Source organism: Hevea brasiliensis, chromosome 11 (genome assembly GCF_030052815.1).
Source record: "Hevea brasiliensis isolate MT/VB/25A 57/8 chromosome 11, ASM3005281v1, whole genome shotgun sequence".
NCBI lineage: Eukaryota > Viridiplantae > Streptophyta > Magnoliopsida > Malpighiales > Euphorbiaceae > Hevea > Hevea brasiliensis.
The window spans coordinates 22,188,830-22,200,972 of NC_079503.1; the positions used below are offsets into that span (position 1 = coordinate 22,188,830).

General features: G+C 34.6%; 1 long non-coding RNA gene across 1 annotated transcript; it reads right to left on the minus strand.

Annotated features, from left to right (window-relative positions):
- Positions 1–8,812: 8,812 nt before the first annotated feature.
- On the minus strand, positions 8,813–10,759 carry LOC131170427 (uncharacterized). Its single transcript, XR_009141178.1, has 3 exons — positions 10,358–10,759; positions 9,558–9,613; positions 8,813–8,982 (listed from the first exon to the last, which is right to left on the minus strand). It is a non-coding gene; the product is annotated as an uncharacterized LOC131170427 (long non-coding RNA).
- Between the last annotated feature and the right edge of the window lie 1,384 nt (positions 10,760–12,143).

Here is a 12,143-nt window from a genome sequence, read left to right on the forward strand (position 1 = left end):
CCATAGAGGAGAAATATTAGTATTGAAAATGCTCTATGAATTATATTATTTATAATAATAATAATAATAATAATAATGTGTTTATAATGACAGATATTTATTTATATTTAATAACATAATTTGTGACAAAAAATACATTTTCTAATCTATATTAGTTCGTGACTATTTATCTATAGTAATAATATATCCGTTATTAATATTTTAAACAACAATAAGTTATTTTACATAAATCCATTACTAATAATTTTGACTATAACATATTTATTGCTAATGTTTTCTAAAATAGAGCTTATTTTATATAAATTCACCACTAATAATTTTTAGTGAGGATTTATTCATTGTTAAATTTATAAATAATTTTAATAGCTAATACTACTATAATTAATATAAATTAAAATTTTAAAATTATTTTAATAGTAATGCTACTTATACCAAATATTATATTATAATTATATATTCTTAATTTTATAAGTATTATTAATTCATTAAAAATTATTTAGTTTATTTTAATAAAATTAATAAATAACCTCAAATACCAAATCTCACTTTCATTAATTTATTTTTTTTGTTATTGTAAATATTTACAAACTTATAATATGAAATTATAAAATTATATTAAAAAAATTAACTATTTAATTAATATAATTATAAAACCATTTAATTAAATAAAAATATTTATTTATATCAATAGATATGAAATTCTAATCTTACTCAATGATAAATATTTTATTTTTTATAAATTTGTAGCCTTTTAAAAAAAATTAGTAACGGATAAAATTTTATATTGAAAAAGTCTATTATGTGCAATAGGACCAAGCCAAATTAACTTTAACATCTAATGTGATTTTTCTTGTCTTTTTACCTTATATTTGTGTGAGTGTGTGTGTTTTTTTTTTCCTCTATAGGGCAAAATCTATTCGTAAGTCTTTAATTTTTTTATATTTTTTATATATCACAAATATCATTCTTATGAGGGTAGTTACACATGGATATGATAATTAAGATTTTGTTATTATTGCCACTATTAAATGATATCTTTGCAAATTCAATGATATTTATATAAATTAAGGAAGATTGATATTTCTATTTCTTTCATATTTAATATTAATGCATCTCACAATATTTAGGATGATTAATATTATTTTTGCATTAAAAAAATGCATTTTACATGTGATAGTATGAAATTTTAATTTTTTTGGGTTTACTTAGTTAAAGTAGATTAATTATAATTTATTAATTTCCTTGTGTGCATGAACATGTTTTTTGTTTTTTTAATCTATTAATCAATCTTAGCTAGATTGTTGATTTTGACCACAAAATTATAAGAAAACCTAATTATATTTTTGCATATATTAATGTGATAATATATACTCCTTGTTAGACATAGGTGTCTTAACCTATGTTTTAATGATAATAAACAATTAGTGTGCTATTAATATAATTTGAAAGTGTTTGTGTTGAGTTTGTAGGCTCTAGACTCAAAATTATCAAATTACTTCAAATTAAGGTTAAGGAAGAGCAAGATAAGAAAACAAATATTTATAGGACCTTACAATGTAACTTTTATTTATTTTATGTCACGACCCAACCTATGGGCCGGACCGGCACTAGGACCTGGGCCAGCTTAAAGCCCCCGAGGCCCGTAGTAAGCCTAACTATTCCTCAAATCCATAACCAGGCCCACAATTTAGGCCCAATATGCATATAAGATAATTTAAATTAAACTGTTACAATTTCATTTTGGGCCAACTTAGCCCAGAACTTTTCAGAAAACTAAAATCAGGGGAGCCCAGCTCAACCCTATTACCTCATTTATAACCATTTAAAACTCATAAATTTTTTTTTTCTTTTCTTTTCATTTATTAATATGAAAACTTGAATTCATACAGTCTCAGATAGGCTTAATGCTACTACTAGCACATGCGGAGTCCTAAATTACAAATTTAGAGAATAATAATACAATTAAGTAATCTTTTCATAACCTGAGAGGAAAGGGACAGGTTATTCTGAAAAATGTCTCCTCCTGTAGCCTGGAAAAATATGGTGAACAGGAGTGAGCGTTCGACTCAGAGAGTAAAATATCAATTTTAACCATAATCTCTATAACTATCTAAAACTAATGCACCATGTAGAGTGAAATGCAACATCAACATCATCTTCACATCATAACATCAAAAAGGTAAATTTGGAGCACTCACGCACCCTGTAACATCAATCATAAATATGGGAGCTGATCCCCTATACAGCTCTCTTAAATCCAACTCGTGCCGGTAAGAACTCATTTCGGACTTCCACTTAATAACCAAATCGGGGTCCCAGCGAAGAACTCAAGCCGTGTCTACCCCGAAGGACCGGGTCCCAGCGAAGATCTCAAGCCGTGTCTACCCGTCCTATCCATAGTCCACACCACATCACACGCACGCCAACACACGCACACTGCTCCAAATTACCACAACAACATCCATGGCACGCTAACAGTTATGAATGCAACATAAATCGTGCCTAGAGTTTAACTACATAAATATATGCATATAAGTGATGCATGGGCATGCTTGAACATATAATAATATCGAAATTACAATTAAAATTAATATTTTACTCACAAGATAATCGATGACTATTGTGGCTGCTGGAAGCAGAAAATAGCTGACCTCGATCACCTAATAATTAAATTATAAATTTATTAGTACTAAGTTAAGATAAAACTCTAAAGAGGCAATAGACAACCTAATTCATGCCGAAAATCCGGCAGAGTCTCCCCTATACCTGGGACCCTACCCAACCTGCAAAAATGCTCAAATAACACTTCTAAATTCTCAATTCCCACAATCACATCTCATCAATATCACATGGCTCCTCCTGGGCCCTCCAAATCAGACAATACTCAAAATCTTAAAAATTACATTTTAGTCCCTATAATTGACATTTTTCAAATATCCACTCAAACAAGCTCTAAAAATTCTAAAATTTTGCCCCGCGGTCCTTAATAATATTATAAGGCTATTACAAAATGAATTGAAATTTTCTAATCACCCATGAATATTTTATTCAAGAATTTTATTCGATTCCTTAAGTTTCCAACATCTAACATATTCTTAATTCAACCCAATTAAATATTCACATATTTAAACCTCCATCCCCAAGCTTCAACCAATTATATAAAATTTAATTATCTAAATTTCAAACAATCTTATATGCCCATATGCTAAAAATCTAATTAAAATCCATCCATATTTCTCAAAAATATTCTATAATCACTCAAAAATTCAACTAACACCATAGAATATCTCCAAATAATTTTACTTTCATCATATATTTTTCTTAGAATTTTTCTCCAATTTTTCCTGTTTAAGAAACACTGTATTTATGCTCCATGCATGCAGAGAAATAATAAAAATTGTCTTACCCAAGTTTATCTCGTGTCTCAAAAATTTCAAAATTTATGAGGAAGCCTCTGGAAGTTGAACCATCTCCATAGCTCACCGGAGATCACGGCATTCACCACAAGACGGTGGCTCGCCACGGCCACCGGCGACATTTGCCGGATCCGATCATACCACTATGTTCCTCTCCTCTTCCTCACCCATATGTGGTCTCGGATCGTCGATCCAACGGCGGATTGTCGTAGATCCGAAAAAGCTTGAAAACCCAAACTTCTCTCCTCCATATCTCACTCATCCGACCTCCATTTGCTTCAAAATTGGTGTCAAAAGAAAGCTCGAACAAGCTTTCCAACGCCACCGGAATCGCCTCGATCGGACGTCGGACGGCCGAATCACGTCGGAAAGCACCGCCCATCAGGCGCGCGTTTTCTCTCTCCTCTTCCTCTCTTGCCGCTGCTTCGTGGTCCCGACGTCGCCGGAGGGTCGCCGGCCGGTGGGGAGCTGCTTGGGACGTCGCTGGCCGGTCATCGGAGAAAGGAAGAAGAAGAAGAAAGGGAAGGAGAGGGAAAGAAGAGAAATGGGGGGGGGGGGTTTCCTCCTCCCGTTTTTGAAATTATTTTTTATTTTTTTTTATTATTTTTTTAAATAAAAGGCTCTTTGTGTGATGGGAAACCCACTGTCTGCATAATCCCATTCTTCAAAATATATATATATATTTTTTTTTTTTAATTTTCTGGGTTGTTACATTCTTCCCCCCTTAAGAAAAATTCGTCCTTGAATTTTCGAATAAACAAGAGATATGGAAAAGAATATTATCGAAATAAGTGCAATCATTACTCCTCCAGCTATGCAGATATTGGTAAAACATTTATTCTTCGAACTCTTCATATATTATATATGACATTCTACTGTTCTCTGATTCTACTATAGTGTCCTATTTGTCATCATCTCTTTCTAGAGATGCTCTTATCTCTTGGCTATTCATTGACCATTCTTCTGACACTTCAGGTATTCATTATAACTCTATTACTCTCGACTTGATATCTGATAACTTTAATTAACCTTGGCGCTTACCTCACTTTTATTACGCCCTAACGTGTCTCTTGGTGACTTCAGTCATCATTCCTTTGTTTTAATAATCTCTGTTTTCCCCAATGACATAACTTATGTTTCTTATTCCATGGTATCCTATGAGTAGCTTTCCTGTAGCTCCTAATCTAGGCATCTTGTTCGAGATCTTCACTCTACTTATGACCTCAGTGGTCAATACCTATAAATCTTCTCCTCCCATGATACTTCAAATTTTTAATCTCTTTTGTGTCATTACTAAGGTACTTAGACCAACCTCTATCGATCTTATGTAACTAGTCAGGTAGAGTCTCCTCCAAGGGCCAAGTGTATCATTTATCAATATTGGAAAGTAAACTGGGTCCCTCCTTCTAGGTAACAAAAGTGTTTATATTCTCTGACAACTCATCCCATGCGACTTATCAATTCTCACTCCTTCTCTGGAATATAAATATCTAGACTTCTTCCTATAGCTTCTTAGTATATGGCCTACTTCTGACACATTGGCACTCAGATCGAGGCTCTACTACCCCTTTAATCTATCATCTCATAATAACTTGTTTTAAACATCTCTTAGTATGTTCCTAGCATACCTATTCCTCCTTATCCTCATCATTATAACTGGCTCTATCGAGCTCTTTTTCTGTCCTTTGCATCTTATCCACTTCCCTTTTCCTATTTTTTTTTTTTTGGTGTTGTTGATATCTTTTCAACCTGCTGTACTTATTCCTTAATTTTAGTCCTATCTCATCCTTACACCTTTTTCTTCAAAGATGTCTATCCCATCATCAACTTTAACTTTCATTTTGTTTCTTAGTCTTATCTTGATTACTAGTTCTATTACTTCAGGAATTCTAACCTTACGATTTACTCCTACCGGCACATTCTTCACCTTATGTAACACTTGTAATTAACCATAGAAAATTTTCCTTGTATCCCCCTTTTCCCAACTTAACTATCAGAACATTATCATTCCCTACCAGCCTTAGTAGGAAATTGCTTATCCTGGATGGATATGAGCCCTAGAACTATAAGTTCCATCTGAACTAACACGGCTATGGGAAATGTGTGCCATGCCTTAATTCTAAACAAAATACTTCATGTGTTCATTCTCTTTAATATAATCACATATACTGCCTATAGCTTTCTAAACTTCAACCTCAAATTATCCATCAGCAACAATTTCATCTATTGAAACTCATCCATAAATAGTATTTCCTCTAGCTCATAGTTTAAAACGGTGGCAAGCCTTGGTAGCTAACTCCTTTTGACTCCTGTCATTATTCTGATCGTCATTTCATATTTAACACTAGGTACGTACTTACTGTCATTCTCATATCACGAAATTGTATATGAATTGGTGCCTACTAAACTCTCAAATAACTAGGTCTCCTTGACTCAGTCTCTGTTCCTTATATAACCTTTTAGAATCAAAAGCACAAGCTAAACTTGAAAAGAAAGAAAAATATCCTCTTATATTCAACTACGCCCAATTGTCCATATAATAATGTTTAACCTATGTTTCTTAGTCTTTCTCTTCAAATTTCATCATCTCCTAGCACAATTGTGCTCTACCTATAAGGTATCATCTGCATTAACCCTTTACCGTACCATTTTCCTTCTTGACATAATATTTTATAATTTATTAACTTTACTTATACTCGACCTATGATTCATATCTATCATAGTTTATATTGTGCCCTAAACTTTTGTTGATTCCTGAAAGATTTCTCTCACTAATAAATTCTTCCAACACCAATTTCACCCTTATCTATGGTCATTAATTTGATCCTTGAACTTTCTAGTGATTTATAACCACCCAGACTTGTCACTTTTCATTCTACCCCTACTATTGTCCTGTCGTTATTGCTTCACTACAAAGTGATTCTGTTGATCACACTAAAGACGTTTGCCTGACATTCATAACGAACCTCTAACTACCTTCTCACTATCTCAAAAGTCTAACCTAAAGCCTCTGTGTCATTATCTATCATTCTTTTCCTCTCATCATACTTATTTGATCCCTTAGATTAACTTTTATTCAACTTACTATTTACTAACTTCTTTTTCTCTACCTAATTAGGTAGTCCGCAATACCATCGCACACCTTCAAGCATTTACTTATAATTATTGTATTCCATACCTCCATCACTATTCTCACTAATATGGTCCCATTTTGGGTTCTCCATCATTGTCATTCACCTTGCCAATAATAACACTTAGCCTACTCTATATCTTAACTTGTTCCTTTTATTACGCGTCCTTCAGGTTGTCCTTTCATTTATTTCCTTTGTCTTACCCAAAATAGAACTTGACTATTCTATCCCTGGTTCCATTCTTCTTCCTAACATGACAAATTGCACTGCTAACTATATCTTCCAGAGTCTCTACCACATTATCACATATCTGTGCTACTCAGATTTGGTCCTTTGATCACTCTAGCTAGTACTCCCACTGGCATTTAAATTATATTGCATCTGCAATCAATTGTCCAAACTTTTATTCTGCACTTTCTTTATCCATTGGCCTTCTATGATTTATCTTCGCTAATTTATTACTCTTAATACTATTATAATTAGATTATATTATTGTTTTGAAAAATATGAAGTTAGAAAGGAACTCAGGAAATTGCAGTCATACTTTTATTGTATGATTTCTATTCTTATCCTTTAGCTTACATAATACCCTTACTACCTCGAGAACTGATTCTGCAGTAATTTTATTTATTTGTTATTATTATTATTATTATTATTATTATTTTTTCATGTTTACTCAATTTGCCAAAACTTAAGATTCCGGGCACCCAAACCCGTCATCCAATTCAAAGGATTTACATCCATCGTGATCTGATTATATATGATTCCTATAATGAAACTTGTATCCTCTGCGGGATACCCGAGCCAACTACTCTCTACCACACTCTACAGTCCCATCTAGGACACTATTCCATAAGTCATCATTATCAGTAATAACCTTGGATCCCTTCTGAAAAGATAGAACTATACCCTAACTTGCTGCAATAAAGGTATTACATTTACCACCTTGCCCAAACCATGTCAAATTAATGACTCTCTTATCATATCATAGCTCTGTAAATCATCAATTCATAGTTTTGACCTTCCCTAGGTAGTAGGGTTGTACTTTACGCCTTACTAATACACACAAGATATCCTATTCTCACTAAGCTCTAAGCAAAACGCCTGTCGTTCTGCAAAAACCACCCAAAATTCCATACTGAAGACTAGATGATCTCACTCTATAAGTGTCACCTTTACTTTGCAACTAGTGCGAAACCTCTGGTCTGATGGCAACTCTTAATGCAACTCTAGCTCATGCTAGGGTAACTGAGTCACTGACTCTAGTTATCACCCAACTGTGACCTTTCAATATTCTAACTCTAGACTCTTAACCAGGAGTTCCCAACTCCTCTGCAGATATAGAACTCTGTTCTGGCATAATTGTACCAAAACAGAAGCCATCCGCAAACACCCTCATTATGGAGCACCACGGGGATGCACGCAGCTCTATACAATAATCTCATGTCGGTACTGTAATCTGCAGCTTACAGAGCAGACATCGAGAACATTGTATAGTTACTACGATACGTCCGGACCTACTAGGCCTCCTAATTTCTTATCTCTCTCGAATCTTCTATTATCATAACTCATTCTGATTGGGTCATCCACTGATGACTGCTAGCAGTGGTATCCTCATCCTTATCTAGGGCAACTGTACTTTCAAGACTCACCTTTATGTACTCGTGCCTTGCACGAAATGGGCACACCATTTAAACCCATACAGATAAAAACATATAATTTCTTGGAGTACGTATCCTCATGATGGACCTCACATGTCTACTAACTCTATTTCACATTTCTATGTACTCCACGAAAATCAAGACACTAATTGAGAAACTTTTATATTTCCCGAGGTATAACGCAGAATCTAGAAACAAAGAATTACAGAAAAAGACGAAACAGAATCCTATACTCCGCATGTAACATCCTAACAAGACTCCTTTTACACTCCCAAGTATATTCTTTCCCATGAATCTAGAGCCTAAGCTCTGATACCAACTTTGTCACGACCCAACCTATGGGTAGGACCAAGACTAGGACACAGGCGACTTAAAGCCCCGAGGCCCGTAGTAAGCCTATCTATTCCTCTATTCCATAACCAGGCCGACAATTTAGGGCCAATATGCTTATAAGTTAATTGAAATTAAATCATACAATTTCATTTTGGGCCAACTTAGCCCAGAACTTTTCAGAAAACTAAAATCAGGGGAGCCCAGCTCAACCCTATTACCTCATTTATAACCATTTAAAACTCATAAATTTTTTTTTTCTTTTCTTTTCATTTATTAATATGAAAACTTGAATTCATACAGTCTCAGATAGGCTTAATGCTACTACTAGCACATGCGGAGTCCTAAATTACAAATTTAGAGAATAATAATACAATTAAGTAATCTTTTCATAACCTGAGAGGAAAGGGACAGGTTATTCTGAAAAATGTCTCCTCCTGTAGCCTAGAAAAATATGGTGAACAGGAGTGAGCGTTCGACTCAGAGAGTAAAATATCAATTTTAACCATAATCTCTATAACTATCTAAAACTAATGCACCATGTAGAGTGAAATGCAACATCAACATCATCTTCACATCATAACATCAAAAAGGTAAATTTGGAGCACTCACGCACCCTGTAACATCAATCATAAATATGGGAGCTGATCCCCTATACAGCTCTCTTAAATCCAACCTGGTGCCAGCGAAGAACTCAGCTCGGACTTCCACTTAATAACCAAATCGGGGTCCCAGCGAAGAACTCAAGCCGTGTCTACCCCGAAGGACCGGGTCCCAGCGAAGATCTCAAGCCGTGTCTACCCGTCCTATCCATAGTCCACACCACATCACACGCACGCCAACGCACGCACACTGCTCCAAATTACCACAACAATATCCATGGCACGCTAACAGTTATGAATGCAACATAAATCGTGCCTAGAGTTTAACTACATAAATATATGCACATAAGTGATGCATGGGCATGCTTGAACATATAATAATATCGAAATTACAATTAAAATTAATATTTTACTCACAGTACACCGATGACTATTGTGGCTGCTGGAAGCAGAAAATAGCTGACCTCGATCACCTAATAATTAAATTATAAATTTATTAGTACTAAGTTAAGATAAAACTCTAAAGAGGCAATAGACAGCCTAATTCATGCCGAAAATCCGGCAGAGTCTCCCCTATACCTGGGACCCTACCCAACCTGCAAAAATGCTCAAATAACACTTCTAAATTCTCAATTCCCACAATCACATCTCATCAATATCACATGGCCTCTCCTGGGCCCTCCAAATCAGACAATACTCAAAATCTTAAAAATTACATTTTAGTCCCTATAATTGACATTTTTCAAAAATCCACTCAAACAAGCTCTAAAAATTCTAAAATTTTGCCCCGCGGTCCTTAATAATATTATAAGGCTATTACAAAATGAATTGAAATTTTCTAATCACCCATGAATATTTTATTCAAGAATTTTATTCGATTCCTTAAGTTTCCAACATCTAACATATTCTTAATTCAACCTAATTAAATATTCACATATTTAAACCTCCATCCTCAAGCTTCAACCAATTATATAAAATTTAATTATCTAAATTTCAAACAATCTTATATGCCCATATGCTAAAAATCTAATTAAAATCCATCCATATTTCTCAAAAATATTCTATAATCACTCAAAAATTCAACTAACACCATAGAATATCTCCAAATAATTTTACTTTCATCATATATTTTTCTTAGAATTTTTCTCCAATTTTTCCTGTTTAAGAAACACTGTATTTATGCTCCACAGACAGAGAAATAATAAAAATTGTCCTACCCGAAGTTTATCTGTGTCTCAAAAATTCCAAAAATTTATGAGGAAGCCTCTGGAAGTTGAACCATCTCCATAGCTCACCGGAGCCACCGCCGGCACCACCGCGCACGGTGGCCGGCCGCCGGTCACCGGTGACATTTGCCGGATCCGATCATACCACCATGTTCCTCTCCTCTTCCTCAGTCCATATGTGGTCTCGGATCGTCGATCCAACAATCGGATCGTCGTAGATCTGACGAAAAAGCTTGAAAAACCCGAAACTTCTCTCCTCCATATCTCACTCATCCGACCTCCATTTGCTTCAAAATTGGTGTCAAAAGAAAGCTCTCGGAACAAGCTTTCCAACGCCACTGGAATCGCCTCGATCGGACGTCGGACGAAGCCGGAATCGCGCCGGAAAGCCGCTGCCCATCAGGCGCTGCGTTTCTCTCTCCTCTTCCTCTCTTCTTCTGCTTCGTGGTCCCGACGTCGCCGAGGGTCGCCGGCCGGTGGGGAGCTGCTTGGGACGTCGCCGGCCGGTCATCGGAGAAAGGAAGAAGAAGAAGAAAGGGAAGGAGAGGGAAAGAAGAGAAATTGGGGGGGGGGGGGGGTTTCCTCCTCCCATTTTTGAAATTATTTTTTATTTTTTATTATTATTTTTTTTTAAAATAAAAAGGCTGCTGTGACAGTGGGAAACCCACTGTCACACGCCAATCCCATTCTTCAAAATATATATATTTTTTTTTAATTTTCTGGGTTGTTACATTTTATATCTTGTAAATCTCATTTAATTACTTGTGTTGGCTCAAGTCTAGGTAGTACTAAGAATATCCTGTTCAACTTAGTTTTCACCTAATTCTTTATCAAGGGGAAATTAAATAAATTTTTCAAAAATATAAAATTAATTTTGAAAAGTATTTTAGTTACAAAATACACTGAATTAGCTTTCCAATGGTTCAAATAGATCAAAAATCTAAGTTCGGATCAAAGAGATATGAGTTTTTTAAGCTCTTAATTTCTTAGTGTCTTTACTTGTAACTTTTTCTTGACCAAGGGGGAGTAAAATGAAATTTTTACATTTTAGAAATGCAAATTTGTTTTTGAAAGTGTTTTCATTGAAAATTTTATCAAATTAGCTTTCCAACGATTCAAATGGATAGAAAATCTGAGTTTCGGTCAAAAAGGTACGCATTTCCGAAGTCTAAGTGCCATTTTGACACTTTCTGTATAGAGAATATTTCGGCAGCTGAAAGTAGGAAGTTCGGCTGCCAAAGTTCATTCTTTAAATCATAATTTTTGAGCATTAAAAGCTATTTTGTCAAGATAGCACTCTGGTAGCCGAAAGTGAAAACTTCGGTAGCCGAAAGTGACTTTTCAAAAGCTATATTTTGGCACTCCAACCTTTGGCAGCCGAAGTAAATAACTTCGGTAGCCAAACATGGGTTTCTACAACTCAATAAAACAGAGCTTTGGGTGGTTGAATGGCTAGTTTAGTATTTAATGCACCCCCAACGATTATTTTCTTGCAAAAATTATAAATAGGCACCATTTATGACTGGAACAAAGTTACAACAATAATCTTTTTAGAAATTTATTGTGTTCTAAAGATTTTCTTCATTCTTTCTCTCTAGAACTTGAGCTACCATAGTTAATGTTGAGAACTTGATATTTGAGTTGTAAATTTTTTGTTCTGGGAGTTCATTCAAGGTTGTTGTGAGCTCTTATTATAATTTTGAGAGTGATAGAGCTTTAAATAGCTCTTGAGTATAAAGAGATTTGTAAAAAGGCAAGGATTTGCTCTTGTGGTAAT